The sequence below is a fragment of the Triticum aestivum genome, chromosome 1B, assembly GCF_018294505.1.
Source record: "Triticum aestivum cultivar Chinese Spring chromosome 1B, IWGSC CS RefSeq v2.1, whole genome shotgun sequence".
NCBI classification, from domain to species: Eukaryota; Viridiplantae; Streptophyta; class Magnoliopsida; order Poales; family Poaceae; genus Triticum; species Triticum aestivum.
This window is the reverse complement of record NC_057795.1, coordinates 486,121,757-486,140,983: the sequence shown is the minus strand read 5'-3', so window position 1 is coordinate 486,140,983 and position 19,227 is coordinate 486,121,757.

Below are 19,227 nucleotides of genomic sequence, written 5' to 3'. Positions count from 1 at the left end.
CTCTCTATGATGAAGCCATGCACACTTAAATTACATCCGCCACAGAGGACCCCGCGACACACACACACACACACCACACACACTAAGACTCCATCTCTCTCTCACACACACACACAAAAACAAACACACACACACACGCACGCACGCACCCCCCCCCCACACACACACACTAAGACTCCATCTCTCTCTCTCTCTCTCTCACATACACACACACACACAAACTAAGACTCCATCTCTCTCTCTCTCACACACACACACCCCACACACACACACTAAGACTCCATCTCACACACACATGCTCTAGGCGGAGCATTTGTTCCTACCACCCTTCATCCAACCTTACCCGTATGATAAACAATCACCTTTATTTACTTGCATAACATGGACAAATTCCACTTTACTTTAGTAGTCAGCAAACTTATCATCTGTACCCTTATAAAAAAACAAGTTGGCGATGATGGTGTGCCTTCCACCTTGTAATACACACCGTATGATCTATATCTGACGGATAGAAAGCAAACTATGATAATTTTACAAAAGATACCCGCACCTCTCTCCACATCATTATCTCCCACAACCTCATTGCTTAGCAATTAAAAAAGGAACAAGTCTTTGGAACAATCTAGCATGCATGGTGGCCGCTGCCGCCTGCCGGCGCCGTCCATCCCCATGCCTCCGCCCATTCCGACCACCAATCACCACCACGCTCCACTCCTCCTCGCCTTCTCTCTCATCTTTCATTTTTTCGATGACATTCTCGAGATACTAGTTTTCCGATGAAATTCTCGAGATATCATTAGTTTTTACACATGGGATTACTCCTGCATGGGTCAATCACAACATGTGTTTTGTAAAAAAATGCATATTGATGTTCCGTGCAATGCACGAGAATCTTGCTTGTAATTATATAACGCAAATCACGAGCAGGAAGTGACATTTTTTTGACACAACCACGTTAACATGGCCACGTAAATCACTAGCTAAAGTAAATACCATTATACTTATATCCCGATGTAAAAGGTTGAGTACATGTCCGAAGAGTAGAGTCACACACACGCACTCTGTCTCTCAGAATCTCTTTCTCACACACACCAGTTACGTGACGCCCACTTAAGCAGACACATATGTTACAATTTGTGCACTCGCGGGTACACGTGATGCTGCGCATGTATTTAAGCCGGAAGGCGAACCCAAACAGTAGCTGCATTCATTCCCCTCCCGCCGCCTCTTCTCTGGTCGCCGTCGCCCGGTAGCCATGGCCCGACCAAAGGTAACAACATACGCCATACTCCCATTGGAGCGGCGCTTTAATATGGAAATTTTAGTGGTCATGCATGCATCTTTTTGTGCTAGCACTCCTATATAAGGGTTGACCGGTCGCTTCCCGCGGACGTGCGCGGGCGGTGGAAGAGGAAGGAGAAGGGAAGCGGGCTGTGGAGTAACGTTTTTTACCACAATTTCTTAGGAAACTGAGTGCAATAATTGAGTAGTTTTGCAAACTACCAGTACTACACCTGAAACGGTTCAAAACCTATACTCCCTTGCCAGCGCGCGCTTCCCGCGTGAAACGGTCAGCGTCGCCCTGGAGCGTCAGTGCCGCATTAATGCCCGGCCAGAGCGGAGGCGACCTCTCACTGGCGCCGGCTTTGAAGTGGCGCGACGGCCGAGAGAGCGCCGCTTCCCGGTGCACGCGACTGCTCCGCGTCGAGACTGGCCATAGGCCCTGTTTGGATCCATGGGTTAGAGTTAGTTTGAGCTAGTTGGGGCTCAAATAGCCCTAAAGTATCCAAGCATGAGGGTTTAAATTGGAGCAAGTTGCACCGAACCCACCAAAAAAAACTATCCCACCCAAGAGGTGCTAACTGGAGATAGTTCTCATTGGGACCACTGAAAAATCACTTTTCTCTCTCCATCAAGTGCATTTATTGTCAATCTAACCCTGTCACCCAAACACCTCTTTGGCTACAGTTAGTTCAGGGTTAGTCATGAGTTAGTCTAACCTCTAGCTAAGTTAGAGTATCAAACAGGAGCAGTATAGGACATGCAAGTTGCTCAAAGCATACAGGCAAATTCGTACGTGAAAGGATTTTTTTCTTTTTGAAAACGGAACGTGAAAGGAATTTTTTTAGAATGCTCTTGGCATGTCGCTAACATGTGATGAGTTAACCGACCTCAATAGACGGCAAAAACGCCAGCCCGCCGCACTTTGATAGAGACGAGGAGGGAGAAGCGATACAGGCTGCTGGATTACTAGAGATAGGTGTCGCACGGAAGCCAAGAAATATGGTGATAGCGTGGGTTAGCCATGTACTAGTATGATGTAACTACACTGGGCTGCCGTGTTTCGTACTCTTCCAGTCCACTGTGGAGATGATTGGTTAATTTTATATCGCTGAATAATATTAAATATTATGAGTGCAGACGCTCCACCACGAGGTTCCTTGCTCCTTCTCGGTCGTCCGGAATCTATGTTCTTCCACTCTATTTTTTTACGTGAGCTTTGTTCATCCTTTTGCCAACACGCGAGACATCTAGCATCAAGGTGCACGTGTTATGCAAGGATCGTTCCATCTATATGAAGAACACGTGGGACTGGAACTACGAGACGGACATGTACCCAGGAGTGGACGTACGAACCTGAGTAATGTAGCGCAGTAAGTGAAGTAGAAAGGCACAAATGGTATGAACATGCGTGGCATATAGGGTGTGTTTGGTTGCGTTCTCGTCTCAGCATAGTTGTTCCCTCTTCATGCATGCTCAACTCAACACCCCTCTTCATGCATGCTCAACTCAACACCCCTCTTCATGCATGCTCTCTTCATGCATGCTTCTAGTGTATTTGTGCTAAACTAGTGTGGACTCATGCACCCTCCATACACTCTACCAAACACCCAAAAGTGGGTCGAGAAGGGAACTCTTGGGCGGCATTTGTCTCTTACTACGTACTACCACTAAATGTTGTACGTGCAATGCACGGTGATGTTATGGAGTACGTGCCTAAGTACTCTACTACTACTATATTAGTTGGAGGCACATATTAACTTTTATATTTGTTTACGTGTATGCCCCGAGACCTTCCAACTAGACGTGTCTTTCTCTCCAGGTCGCACTTTGTATCGTTCATACCACTAAGTACTACTACGTGTGGTCTCCGACCCAGAAGTGGAAGAAGTGGAGACGCTCTACCATGCTGTTTTTTTACGCTGGGCTCTACCACGCTGTTCATGTCCCACTCCTTTCGCTGACGTGTGGGACATCCAGCACGTGCCGTGTTTGGCACCCTTCGTCGTAAGAGTTGAAACGCTAGCATTCATCAGAAATAAAAAATAATTATAAATCAGCAGTGATACTATTTTTTTGCGAACCAATCAGCAGTGATACTATACCATGCGGTTTCCTTGCTCCTCGATATCGGAAAGAATACTTCCGTTCGCCAACATGTGGGACGTCGACCATCCTGGTCCACTTGCCATGCACGCAGAACTCCAAGGGAGAGTCACCCAGGTCGTCGCGCCGCAGTAACAATGACTAATGAGCCGTCAAATCACAGGCCCACTTCCCACTTTGAAGTTGCTCGGACGAAGGAACCATCATGACTTCGTTGAATTCCGCTTCTTGAAGAAAACTACTGTACCAGCAGTACTGCTAGCTACAGTAGTTACTCCAACAGAGGCCTCCTTTCGTTCATAGGATAGGAATTTTATAGGAATATGAAAATCATAGGAAGTGAGATGACATGCATCTCAATTCCTATAGAGAAAGAGATGCCATTTGATGCATAGGATAGGAATTTTTCCATTTAGTCTAGGCTAATGTACTGGTAATTTGCTCTAAAAACTACAGTAGTAACTAGTAGTACTGGTACATGCTCGTACTCAGACACAGACACACACACTAACTACTAGTACTACTACTTCTCACATGCTGGCCAGACGCCGTCGTTCTCCTTCCCGGCTTTGTCGGCGACACCCCACCGTGCTTGGATCTCCGCCGACCTCTCCGCAGCAGCGCGTGCGTCCTTTTCTTTCTTGCGGCGGCGGGCCTCTCTTTTCTTGAGTGCTTTCTGACTTTTCCGCTCCCTCTGTGCGGCTTTGGCCGCCTCTTGCTCTACCGCCCATTCGGCCTTGGCATCTTCAAATTCCTCCCACATAGTTGTGAGGTCGCGAGCGGCGATGAACTCGGCACGGCGGGATGCCATCGCTTCCCTACCATTTTGTGTGCGGTCGTGGGCGGCGAGGAACTCGGCGCGGCGGGATGCCATCGCTGCCTTACCGGTTAGTGTGCGGCGCGGTGGCATGAACGACGCTTGGTGAGAGCTCTGGGGTGGAGTGGCCGGACAACCGTATAGTGCATTGGTTTGTCAAGAGCTCAAGGACAGAAGACGAAGCAAATTTGGATTCCCCTTCAATCCTGGTCATTTATTACCGAGTAAAATGCATTGGCGGTCATCGAACTTGTCTTGATAGCTCACTTTGATCATTGTATACGAGATATGGTGATTATACGGTCACTGGCTCAGCGTATAGCTCCGTATTTGTCTGGTTGACCAGTCAAACAGTCCGCATGCGCCTCATCAGCTCGTGTTCTTTATCTATCTACGCGGGCCTACCTGTCAATGGAGAAAGAAATACTGTAAAAACCAAAATTATGCGTATGTGGGGAATCAAACCACGGACTCGTCGCTGCAACGCACCCTCGTCAGCCAAATGAAAATGAAATACTTCGCGTCAGACACTCACGCTCACGCTGTCAAAGCATGCTAATGCATGCACGTCGCCCTCTAAATCAAAGTCCTGCTCATGGCGCAACGCAAACGGCGAGCCCATCACCTGCGCGCCCCGGCGGTGCCTGACATTACTGTTTAGACGTTTGATGGAGGCCTACGCGAACGCCGAGCATGTATTCACCTGGCTCAACACCAACGGTCATACTCGGACCGCCTTGCTCATGTATATCGTCCATCACAACGACAATCTATAAAACAGCCTAGCTAGAGAGGGTACTATGGTAGTATGGTACGGAGTATGTACTATCGTGAGCGACCGATCTTAGTGCCACTGCACACCGAAACCCCTTCCATCGCTAGCGCGCTTCCCGCCTGAAACGGTCACCGTCTCTCCAGAATGTCAATGCCGCATTCACCGGACTTAACTGCAGGTGCAATTGGTGTGTCACTGACATGCGGGCCAGATGCCCGTTGGGCCCACATGTCAGTAACCCAACGCATCTGCAGTTAAGTCACTGAAGCAGCGTCCGCATTCACGCCCGACGAACCTACTCCGGCGCCAGTTGTCCATCCGTCTGCCGCGGCTCATTGCCATTCGCCCGCTATATTAACTTGAGCCCCAGCTCCCAGCCATAGCCAAAGACCCACACTTATTCTCCTCCGGTCCCTTCCTTCTATCGGCACCACTCCAACCATGGCCTCCTGGCGCTCCGAAGCTCTCTTGGACGTACTGTCGCAGGAGCAGACGAGGGACATCGGCGGCTCCGCTCCGGGCGCGCTCCAAAGCTCTCTTCGACGTACTGTCGCAGGAGCAAACGAAGGAGATCGCCGGCACCCCCCCCGGCCGCCCTCCGCCGCCACGACCACGAAGCCGGCGCGCGTGCGCGGGCGCAGCCGGCAGCGAGGAAGAGTAGTACACGGTAGGTCGCCGCCGCTCTGGTCCCGGGAAGGCCACCGCTACTCCACTCAGTCGACGCCAAGCTTGGTGGGGTAAACATCGGCGGCCGATTAGCCGCTTGACGGCGACGTGGAGGCGGAAATCTTCAGAACCTTGTGCTCCGGAGGAGGAGGTTATCGAGGCGGATGAGGAGGAGGCAAAGGCAATGGCCGGCTTTCTCGGGTTCATGGCCGGACATGGTGGTCGGGCGCCGGCGATCGTTTAGATTAGGTTTACAGTAGGTTTTAGTACGGTTTGTGCGAAATATGTAATGAATTTCGTCCAGTTTGTAGGAAAAGTTTTCGAAATGTAATGAATTTCATCCGGTTAATTTGAAATTTGCTTTGTTTGCACGAATTTCGTCCGGTTAGTTCATATAGTTGTCGAAAGGTATGCGGGCAGCATCGGATGGCATCCATCAGTGTCCTCGGACAGATGCCGGTGTAAATTTGTGGGCCAGCGCTGGAGATGCCCTAACTATCATGCTATAATCGCTAACAGTCCTCCATTATTTGGCAGGGAACAGTTATCCCTCGATCAAAATCAGATCCGCGGTGTTTCGCACTCCTCCCGCGTAAGAGTGTAAACTCTTGCTTACATAAAAATGGAGCAAGTGGACGGCACTGTAGCACGTCATATCACTCGAACTAGCCCGCCTAACGAGCGGGAAAGCACCGCCCTCGTCATTTTATCGATCGATCGCGCGAAAATGTTACGCTTCGCAAGTTCTAAAGGAAAAGGCGGCACACTTACGACTCGTACGCGTCGCACCCCCGACAGTCCGGCTCGCACGCCGCTCACCAGAGGGGACACGCGTTGTCTTGCAATTTCACTGACATGTGGGACTGTAATTGAATAAACCGTCGATAGCCGAAATCTAATCGCTCGGCGGGTGTCGGCTGAGAAGAGAGAAACGGGGGAGGGAGAAGAGATCGCCCGCCCGCCGCGCACGGACTCCAAGAAATATATGGTGATAATGTGAGGTGGGCCATGCTGGAGTCCGGACCGCTTCCGGAGCCCGCTCTGACCGCCCTGGCCCCTCAAGACGCCAGCTGCCCGTCGCATGCATAGCAAGTAGTCCCCGCTTATGTGGAGGAGAGAGAGGCATTGACAAAGTCAAGGAGTAACAGTGGAGACAATAGCTTTCATAAAAAATAAACAATGAATACTCGTTGCTCGTCCTCTATAAAGGAAAGAATACTTTCATTCGCCGACATGTGGGACGTCGACCATCCTGGTCCACCTGCCATGCACAAAATTATCCTGGTCTACCCCGGTCGTATCGCAGGCCCAACCTTTCCCACTGTAAGTTGTTCGGACGAAGGAACCATCATGACTTCGTTGAATTCCGCTTCTTCAAGAAAACTTACTGTACCCGCAATACTGCTACCACACGCGAAGACTGGACGGCACTGTACCACGTCATATCACTGAAACCCACTAGGCCAAACTAGCCCGCCTAGGTCATCTATTTTGGAACGGAGGGAGTACGTCTCTGCACTGCTATGATTTTGTGTTGCACGTTCTCTGTACTTTTGCTACGATTTTCCTACCCTATGAACCAAATGAGGCCTGAATGTATCCGTGTCGACTATTGTCTGATCGATCGCTAAGCCTACAATTTTAGGAGCTAGGGCTATTGGTCGATCGACGAGGGATAAGTATAAGCGTACCACGAGCTCATCAGCCCCAACGTTTCTCTTCGGTGAGTGTTTTGCAAGTACTATAGCTCGCACAGTAGCTAGCCTACTAACACCAAGAATCATCAAACAAGCCCTGCTGATATGATAAACAGTTCAAACTTACATCTAAGCATGCCATATATTACATCAAAAGCTGGTGAGGATACATCTGTTTCCATAACTCGGAGAGGGTTCGCATGATTCATCGCATGATTCACTATCAAACAAAAGTAGCAAGATCCGCCCACACAAGACAGTGCACTAGCCCTAAGATGGTTTGATAACACGCATCGTTCTGGTAATTAAACACAGGGCAATGCAAACTACCCTGAAGGATTAGCGCGACCAACTATTTCTTGTCATCGATCTCTCGGGCAATGACCACAGCACGGACAGCGGCATGGGAATCGATTTCTGGGGCGATGTCCACAGGACTGACCGCGACATCGGAATCGATCTCTGGGGCGATGTCCACAGGATGGACAGCGGCATCGGAATCGATCTCCGGGGCGATGCCAACAGGACGGGCCACGACATCGGAATCATCAAGGACGTCCACCGGCACCTGCACAACCCTAACATATTAGCAAGCACATTGCAAATAATCAAAAACCACAACTATGGTAATAAGCCATTATTTTTTACCTTGTGCAGCTCACCGGGGGATCTCATCCCTCCGGGGGCCATCTCCTCGTCCTCGATGGGGGCCATCACCTTGCCAGGGGAATACTGCTTCTCAACGGCGACTATCTCCTCAAACTCGGTCTTGAGCCTCACATAGGTGGCAATCAGAGTTCCTGGGGTAGGCACGGTGGGGCCCTTGCTGTTCTTCCAACTTTCTTTGAGGAGTTCGTCCGCCAACGTCCTCAACTCTTTGGCCAGTGCTTGTTTCTTGGAGTTCTTCGTCTCCATGGGTTGGCCCGCCAACATGGTCAACTCGTTGGTCGGTGCTCGCTTCCTGGAGATCGCTGTCTCCAGTGGGTTGTCCGCCGGCAACTCTTTGCCTAGTGCTCCAGGATCCATCAATGAACTGACAAACAAAAAGCAATCGAAAGGAAACCACAATCGCAATGAAAACGGGAAAAGAATAGGATGTGAGAATCGGTCGGTGCTTCGCAAAAAGAAGATTCTTGGAATGAAAATATAGCAGCATAACTGATTCGCCCACCTTTCCTTCGTCGGTACAGAAGAAAAATGGCAGAAGTGAGTAGCCTGGAGTGAGGTTTTCTTCAAGAAAGGGAAGAAAGGGCTTGAACGAGCGTTCCAGTGAAATGATGGTTGCTTCGTCCAGTCCAACTTGGAGGCCACCTTACCACTGCTGGTAAAGGTGTGGGTTTTGTGATATGACGGGTCATGACGGCCACACCGGGGTGACAGGTGAGTCTCGACTGTAGCACCTCGCTGTGATTTGGTGGATGGCACGCGGGCCCGGATGCTTTGAAATGTCCCGCATGTAGATAGAGCGGCTAGTCATATAGGAGTGCTCAATATTGTGCACCGCGACCAAGGCGGAGAGGAAAACGAGAGAACTACGTAATTAATGCATGAGTTTAATTAGGGTAGTTTTGTAAAGTAGTACGAGATACATTCCTCCAATCGCAAAATGCCTTGGTTCATGAGATTTGAGATTTGAGCCCTATAAACCGGAAGGGAGGGAGTACTGCACGGCTGCACGCGGTGTAGTCTAGTCACTTGTTGAAATCTCTAGAAAGGCAAATACTCCTTTCCGGTTTACAGGGCTATACTACTCCCTCCGTCTAGGTGTGTAAGTCATCTTACGAAAACCAAATAGTCCCAAAACACTTAGGCGCGGTGCATTAACTTCTACCTTGTTTCTTGTTTCTTGACATATCAACCAATAAGAGATGAGAGGTGTGCATGCTTTTAATGACTTGCAATGGCTAGTTCATTGCAAGCAATGCTATTAATTAGCAAATAAACATTGGTGACCCCAGGAGGAAACGGTGCTAAGCGCGTGGACCTATGCAGAATGAGTATCAACCAATGGATGATGGAGTTTAATTGTTAAACAATAGCAATTTTGTCTCATGCAAGAGCCTGGCTACTATATGCGTGCTCCAAGGCACCGCACCACGCGAGCGTTCGCAACTGCCACGTTCGGGTTGCGCTTGGCTCTTCGCCTCTTCGAGAAGACGAACAATGATGTTACTCCTACTTCTACAGTATCGAATCCACTGCTGCATGTCCGTCCACCTCGTGCGGGAGGGATAGCGTGTAGCGAAAGCTTCTACTTACTGCTCCTGCCTTTGCGTCTATGACAGGTGGGCCCAACAGGTGGTTGGCCCTCCTGTCATGCAGCCAAAGGCAGGTGCAGTTAAGGCACCGGAGCTCAGTCCGCGAGGGAGAGGGCGTTGTAGTAATCAAATTTCTCGGTCTTGTACGAGTTGACGCGACACATCAAAGCACTGCACTCGATATAAGTCTTTTTACACATTTCAAATGGACTACTTCGTATGTAGACATATTCTGCTTCGTATGTAGTCACTTGTTGCAATCTCTAAAAAGACTTATATTTGGAAACGGAGGGAGTACAACGCATGCATGCATGCCGTGACTTTCCTTTTGATACTTGCATGTGTTGATTTGATGCACCTTGCCAAATTTTGACTATAAATTTAACTAACCAAATTTTCATGCATGTCACAAAAAATTACGGGGCTGTTTGGATTGTGACTATGTTTGTCTTATGTTGCCACATTATTTTTCCCACACTTGCCACACTTGCCTAACCTGAGTTGCTCAAATTGTTAGACACACTTTGGCTTGCCTAAGGGAATCTTGCCACAATTTTTGTGTCTATGACACATTATTTTTGTGTCTATGACATGTGGAGTAGAAAATATAAATAATAATGCATGTTGGGGCAACCCACGTTTCCGCTAATTTTAGCCGTGGGCTTGTTCACAATTTTTACGAGGGGGTGGTTGTTCATTTAATGGAGGGACTTGTAGTACCAGACTTGAACGATACAAAGTGCGACCTGGCACACCGTAACACCACTTGGAACAAGCGGGTAGCTATCTCAAAAAACAATCAACAACTAAAAAAACCGCGACCTGGCATGTAGTAGTACACAATTTTAAACGATTGTTTTGATGGAGTGAAAAAGGAAAACTACCCCACTACGTATATATAGGCCGGAGCCTCCGCGCTTGCTTGCTAGGGTTGCTCTATTCACACACTCTCATCCTCTCCAGATCTAAACAAGATAGGGGTAGTAACACTGTCTTTCTCCCTTCAAAAAACACTGGCTTTCTATCCTCACCGCTGGTTACAGATCCGGACGTATCCCCCTCCGCCGGTGAAGGGGAGGAGGGGCAGCGTTTAGGCCGTCGTCGACAGCGAGGGAGGAGACCCACTGCCGGCCGCACCGTTATCTCTGGCCGAGCGCCGGCGCGGGAGGTCCTCCGATCCCTTCGTCGTTGCCTGTGGGCGGATCCGGCCTCCCGCCGCCCACCTATCCACATCCCGACGACCTTCAGGTATATCTTCGTTCGAAACCGCCTTAGCTCTACTTCCCCAGCTCGCTACGTCGCTGCATGTGCATCATTTTCTACCTCTCAGCCCCTCTCGATCGGATGGTCCAACGTCACCTATTTTTTTTCTATTGTTAGAGGTAAAGCTACTTCATGGAGTCGAATCTTGTACTCCCTCCGTCCGAAAATACTTGTCATTGAAATGGATGTATCTAGATGTATTTTAGTTCTAGACACATCCATTTTGATGACAAGTAATTCCGGACGGAGGGAGTACTTGGTTCAAACAAGAAATAAAGTGGGGGTGGGGGAATTTAGTATGTACATCGGACTTGGTACAAACAGGAAGGAAAGGGGGTGAAAGTAGTACAGACTGGTCATCCAACCGGTCTCTTGGTCGAAAAGGGAAATATAGGGGTAACGCTGTACACAGTGGTATGACCAGGACTAGATTTGCTATCCACACATAGGAGTAGGTGGCTAGAGTGAACAAAAATGGGACCAACCCAGATATGTTTCTTGGATGTTTGTTTCTCGGGGCAACAAACTATGAATCACCACTTTATGCCCCTGTTTACGTACATGGTGCTGGACTGCTGGTGCACCCACTGTCCCATGCCCTTATACCAAATATTTAGTTGTTCTTAATCTAATGTCCCTGGTAAAAATGAAGCCATGCCACTGTTATAAGCCATGACAAGTTTAGCCAAATGTTTTTGCCTGTAATTGTTTGAGACTCTGACTGTTTCCTCTGTACCTTTTTGTGCAAACAGGGATATCCAATTCACCTGGTTGCTGTTGTGACCTTTTGGTGCACTGCACAAAACTCTTCTTAAAAGAAGTGACTTTTGTGCTGTTTAACTGGAATGTCAGAATGGAACAGTTGGTTCATTTCGGTGGAACTGCACAAAGGGAGATCTGTGTTCCAATCCTCATCATCCATATTGGCGCCATAACCTTCCTTTAGGTAAGAATGATATTTAATGCATGTGTTCATCTCTATTTTCCGACTGCCATGAGAAAATAATGCTATTTTTTACTAGTACACTTGTACTCCCTCACTGACAAAACCAATTCTGAATTAGAAGGCCAATCATGTACTTGGTTTCACCAACTGGTGAGGAGAAAGAGAAACAGAGCATGAAGAGGAAGAAGAAGAAGAATAAACAGTGCCAAGGCGATCTTGCTGAAGCCAGAGGCCTCAGTCGAGGCCATTCAAGGGCTCCGGCAACGACTACCTTACATGTGAGACGATCCTCCAGGGAGCCCTTCCACTTCTGCTGTCTCACTTAATTAATTAGGAGTACTTAAGTACCACTAATTTATTACTGCCTAATTTTCCTGTTGGAGTTAAACAAATCTTTAGTAGGACCCTATGCTGAATCATGTACGTGTGTATGTTTGTCTATGGAGGTGAATCATGTGGTGGAGCAGGGAGGGAATATTATTAGTGTCATGACATAATAGTGCTATTGTTTTGCATGTCAATTTATTGCCATTGGTTCAATGAGGCAATGTTTTGCGTATTGTCCATCATGAATTTGATGCTACTGTTTGAGTAATATGCTAATGTCTTCCTATCCTTTCTCACTAAGCTAATGAAGGTTTCACCTTGTTCCTACTTGTGCAAACAGGGATCATGTTGTGCCAATCATACATTTTAGTGGAACTACACAAGACAATACAATGAACTGTATCCCAGCCAGTGCTTTAACTCTGCTGGAAGTTCTTGATAATCTTTCGATATAATCTCAGCACTGGTAAACAAGAGTGATTTCAACCATACATTTGAAGTGCAAAAAAATATATACTATTGTGTGATTCCAGTGAGTGCTTTATCATCTCTTATGGGACTACATGAATAAGCTTTTTTTCTCAGGTTGGTACGGGCCTAAGGCCTTCATCCATATTAGTTTGCTGTCATCTCTATTTGTATCGTGCTACTGTCATGAGAAACTCCTTTATCTTTGCACGTTAAAGTTTTGCAACCTATGATAAATGGCAATGCTTTGAGTGTTGAGCTAATTGGCACTGATTAAATAAACTAATACCTCTCTTTAAGCAAGACTACTATGTTGCTAACTTTACCCATTAAGATAATGAGGGTGCTTCTATTTGTTAGTGTATGTTTCATCAACTAGTCCCACTATTACAGTAATCTCACTCTCTCAATATATGTGCCAACAGGGATGCTCGATTTTGGTGGAACTGCACAAAAACTGTGGGTGCTTCATTGCCTCGACAGCTTCCGTCCTTTCCTGTCAGTCGCTAATCTCGGCTTGCTTTCTTCCTTTGCTGTCAGTCGCTTGGCTTATCTCGGCTTCCAGTCAAAGGAAATAGTAATTGATATGCTACCTCACACAGGTTGGTACTGGTCTTTATCCTGATTATTGTGCCTGTCATATGTATTGGTAATTTGGTATTGTGCTACTGTTTGCCGATCTCATAAAGGAGTAATTTGGAGCCTGAACTCGCAGGCAAATCATTACATCGGGTGATTTCAGTAGAACTGCACAAAATGATCAGATGGACAGGTACTTATGCTGCTGCTATGTACTCCAAAGTTCACTCAGACAAGCATCGATGTTGACAAGAAGAAGTGCCTATATTCATTCGAGTATCAACCGGCGTCAACCAATTGTCAAACTCCAAGTATTAGGAGAGTGAACGCCAAAAATATTGCTTGGTGCATAGCCCAGAAAAACGCAGTCCAGTCTTTGCTCCCAACTTGTGCCTTTTGGTTATCGGCACATATGGTAGCGAACTATATGGCATGGAGTCTAAAGATTCCAGACAAGTTGGTTGACGCGTATATTCATCTGGCACTTAATCAGTCTGCACGCCAAGGATGCTCCATTTCAGTTGAACTGCACAAAAAATTTGGGTGGTTCATTTTCTCAACCGCCTCCTTTCTCGTCTGCAATGTAGAATTTTGGCGAGATACAGGACCAAGATGAGCCAGTAAACTAGTTGGATGAAAGTAGTGGCCAAGTTGCTCAAACCTCCCTCGGCACGAGGCCACTATTTGAGGATAAACCTACAAGCAAAGTTCAGATTGTCTGTGCTGCCTCTTTTGTACTCGAAAGTTTACTCGTACAAGAACTACTTTTAGCAAGAAGTATCTCCGATTGAACACCATTTACCAGTCTATACCCTAGGTAATTAAAGTTCGTCCATGGATCATATTGGTTGTGATCTCAATCATTTGGATGCGTAAACATACTGAACATGTGTATATCTGAATCTTTTTGTGAATTATGTATGAATATTGTCGTGTGATCTATCAATCATTTGGATGCATAGATAGCTTGTGTATATATGAATCTTTTGAGTTGTTGATAGTGAATGTTGGCTATGAATATGAACGTGTCCTGTGAACCTGAGTTTGATACGAATGTTTACCTTTTCTGTTGTATTTGTGTGTGAACTTGTTAGTATGCCTACTGTGGGGTATAAAACGCAGGTCTCTGTTCTATTTATCTATATATAAGAATAATAATGTTGTGTCCAATTTATGTTTTCCCTTCTAACCACATTATATATATTTATATTATTACTATTATCGTATATTTTATAGAGACTTATATATACATTATAAAAACATCCCACGTGTTATTAACTTATAAAAGTAAATGTTTAACGGAAGTTGGCAAGGAAAATCCTGGTTGTTTTTGACTCACAGGCAAGGAAAATCCTTTTTTTCGAAACGGAACAGGCAAGGAAAATCCTGGTGATTGCGTACAAAAGCTTGCGAAGATTTTAAGGACCAATTTAATAATAACGCGCTCATTTTTATTTTGAGCAATAACTCGCTAATTTGTTAATTATATATATAATGTGTCTCTTCCATTTATTCTTTGATCTTAATTGCTCCTTATATATATAACGAGCCCACCTAATACGCGTATTTCAAGGAAGTGCAAATGGGCTGGGATTTCTTAGAAAATATAAATGGGCCTGATTGACGCGAAATTATTTGTTCACCCAGCCCAGCAAATGGACTGTACATTCTAGAAAACATGGGTTAAATATATGCCACATTTTTGCAGGCTGACATGTGGGCCAATAGGTCGAAGCCTACGCAGGGCGTTGTCAACTTGGTCAACAAATGATTGTGTCATCCACAGCCATTGGATTTATATCCAACGGCCGGCATGCACCTTCAATCTCTCGTCTTCTTCCTCCAGCATCGCCGGGACCGCCTGGTCCGGCCTCCGGCGGCTAGCGGCTCTGCTTAGCACGCATCGCTGCGAAGCGCTACCCCACCGCCGGCCAGGCTATCCCTCCACCCCTCGACACCTCCTGTTATTCTCCACAGACTACAGCCCCACGCCGCAACAGAACCAGTTATAACCCTTCTCCTCCTCTCAATTTGCGACTCCACTGCCGCGTCTTCCCATCTCAGAGTCATTCCTGTCCAGGGCCTCGCCATCGTCCACCGCCTCGCTGCGCTTGGTGCGGCGTGGTCAACAAACGAGAGTCATCGGAAGAGGAATGTATGTGGAGAGCCTGACGGCTGGGACCCACGAGGTCCATGGTCGCACGCAAGGAAAGTTCCTCCTTATTAAGCTGAAAAAATGTTTCCTCCACCTGACAGCTGGGACCCATCGGCTGTATCTTCACACGGAAGGAAGTGCCTCCTTGTTTTGTGAAAAAAATTATTCATCCCGTTGACAGCTGGGACCCGTCAGATTTGGTGGATGACTTGTGGGCCTACTAAGCGGACATGTACGCACGGCTTTGTCAACTTAATCAACAAATGATTCTAGTAGCTGGACCGTTGGATGTTAATCCAACAGCCGTGCTACTTCTTCAACCTCTGTTCTTGCTCCTGTCTCCCATGGGCGGCACCGCGGTTGTGCTGTCGTGCACCCGAACCAGTGAAGTTTCCCACTCCTCTCCATCTGCGACTCCACTACCCCGTCTTCTCCATCTCCGGGTCATTCCAGTCTGGGTGCGCTCGGCACGGTGTGGTCAACATGGTCAACAACCGAGAGTCATCGGAAGATGACTGTACGCGAGAGGCTGATAGTGGGGACACACCACGCCCATGGACGCCTGCATGCAACGGAACGCGGCGTGGTCAACGTGGTCAAGGAACGACTTCCATCAGAAGTATACTGTACGTGGAGAGTCTGACACCTGGGTACACGGCCGCAGCAAGTAAGTGCCTCCTTATTACGCGAAAAATAATGATTCCTCCAACTAACAGCAGGGACCCACTGAACGGGCCATCGTATTTTGCTAAAAAAAATGATTGCCCCCTGACTGCTGGGACCCACCTGATGGGCCACCGTATTTCGTGAAAAAAATGTTCCCCCCGCTGTCAGCTCGGACCCACCGGAAGTGCCTCCTTATTAAGTAGAAAAAATGAATACCCCCATGCTAACTGGGACCCACCTTGGTGGGAGGCTGACTTGTGGGCCCACTAATTTAACGGGGACGGAGGGCTTTGTCAACTTAGTCAATATGAACGATTCTAGCTGCAGTGACCGTACGATGTCCATCCAACGGCCATCGTGCTTCTCCAACCTCTGGTCTTCTTGCTCCAGCCGCCAAAGCAGCACCGATCGTGCCGCCTGTTCCTGCCTCCCGTGGTCGGCTGTGATGTCGCAAAGGCCTCACTGCCCCCTACTACTCCCGCCGCTGGCCACGCCATCCCTCCACTCACCCATGCTTCCACTGCCGCGTCTTCCCCGGCTCCGTGGTGTCCCTTCCTAGGCCTCGCCGTCGTCCACCGTCGTGGTGCTCTCCGCGCAGCGTGGTCAACGTGGTCAAGGAACGACTTCCATCGGAAGAGTACTGTACGTGGAGAGGCTGACAGCTGGGTCCACGACCACAACCCAGTTTTTTTGTGATTTGCCAAGTAAGTTGCTTTGTCAGGCCTATTGGGCTGTAAATCTTTCAAGACGAGGAGAGCTTTTATTTGGCTGGCCGAGAAAATGGTCCATCAGTAATGAGAAATGGGATGTACATTTTTGAAACACATCAAACCAGCAATTAGTTTCAAATATCTTTTTTTCATTTCGAGATTTTAAATTACATTAATTTTTATGTGTGGAGAATTTGTTGGATTTTATATTGATATACATTTATTTTTATAATCAGTTTGAATGTGAGTCGAAATTTCGGGATTAAAAATAGTTCGGATCGCACCGAAATATGCAAAATTTCGTATAATTTTTTAATCCTGGCCACGATATGGGCTGTAATGCTAACAAAAAGAATAAGGGCTCCAAAAAAACCTTAAGAATTAGCAAATGGGTTGTAAATTAATAGAAATAATGGCAGATGGGTTGTATGCTGTTTTCCACAGATTTGAGGCTTTCCTAAAAAAAAGGCTGACGCACAAGCAGTGACTGTTGGATGTCCATCCAACGGCCATCGTGCTTCTTCAATCTCTACTCTTCCTGCTCCAGCCACTCAAACAAGCGCCAGCGGGACTGCCTGCTCCCTCCTCCCCACGGCCGGCTGTGCTGCCGCGCAGGCCTCACCGCCCCACTGTACTCCCATCACTGGCCTAGCCATCCCTTTACTCACCCACACCTGCTGTTATTCTCCGGCGATGGTAGACAAACCAGAAAACCCACGTATAGTCGTACTCCCCTCCGCGTGGGAAACAACTGCCGAGTCTTCCCGGCCTCCGTGTCGTTCCCTTCCTAGGCCTCGCCGTCGTCCACCGCCCTGGTGCTCTCGGCGCGGCCTGGTCAGCGTGGTCAGCGACCAACATGCATCTGAAGTGGACTGTACGTGGAGAGGCCGATAGCTGGGTCCATGGCCGCACGCAAGGAAATGCCTCCTTATTATGCGCAAAATAATGATTCCTCCACCTGACACAGGGACCCACCGGAAGGGCCTCTGTACTTCACGAAAAAAACGTTACCACCGCCGACAGCTCGGACCCACCAGCTATATCTTCGCACGCAAGGAAGTGCCTCCTTATTATGCATAAAAATGAATACTCCCCCTTTTAGCTGGGACCCAGTATAGTGGCAGGCTAACTTGTGGGCCTACTAAGTTGACGGGGACGGAGGGCTTTGTCAACTTAGTCAATATGCACGATTCTAGCTCTAGTGACCGTACGATGTCCATCCAACGGCCGTAGTGCTTCTTCAACCTCTGGTCTTCTTGCTCTAGCCGCCCAAACCAGCGCCGGTCGTACCTCGTGCTCCTACCTCCCGTGGCCGGCTGCGATGCGGCAGAGGCCACATCGCCGCCTACTACTCCCACCGCTGGCCAGTCCATCCCTCTACTCACCCACAGCCCCTGTTATTCTGCGGCGACGGCAGCCTCACACCATAGCGAACCAGTGAACCCTCGTACTCCTCTATGCGTGGGCATCCACTGCCGCGTCTTCCCCGGCTCCGTGTCGTCCCCTTCCTAGGCCTCGTCGTCGTCCACCGCCCTGGTGCTCTCAGTGCGGCATGGTCAACGTGGTCAAGGAACGGATTCCATCGGACGTGGACTGTACATGGAGAGGCTGAAAGCTGGGTCCACGGCCACAGCAAGGAAGTGCCTCCTTATTATGCACAAAATAATTATTCCTCCACTTGACAGCGGGGACCCACCGGACGGGCCACCGTATTTCATGAAAAAATCATTTCCCCCTGACTGTTGGGACCCACCAGCTATACCTTCGCACGCAAGGAAGTGCGTCCGAGCAAAAAAAACAAAACGATTCGCCCCCTGACTGCTGGGACCCACCAGCTACACCTTCGCACGCAAGGAAGTGCGTCCGGGCAAAAAAAACGATTCACCACCATGATTGCTGGGACCCACCAGCTACATCTTCGCACACAAGGAAGTGCCTGACAGTCGGGACCCACCTGGTTGAAGCGTACATAGCATTGTCATTCTGGTCGCGAACGTGTACGTACATATATACTGGTCGATGTAGAGTCGCGCACGTGTCGTAGTAGAGGCGTGCACGTAGCATGTACACGTACGTACAGCGGCCAGTGCGCAAGAAAGAAAATACGGCCACGTATGTGTACATACGAGCGGGGTCTCGAACGCCTACTCGCGCATACGTACGGCCAGGGCTCGTGTACATGGTTGGGTCAGAACGGAGAAACATCGTCGTCATCGTGTTCATGGGGATCCAACCGGCTGGGTCGGAACGGAATGCGTGGTCATGTTCATCGAGAGGGCTTGGATGGAACAGGCGATGGAAACGAGGCCTGGCATACCGCAGAACGGAGGAAACGGCCTTGTGTTCGACTGGCCATGTTCGAAACAGGATCCTGTTCATTGGGAGGGGTCTGGCGTACCCCAAAACAGGGGAAATGGACCTCCTGCGGTCCAAACAGGGGTCCTGTTGATCGGGAGGGGTGTGGCGTACCACAAAACGGACGAAATGGACCTCCTACAGTCGAAACGGGGGTC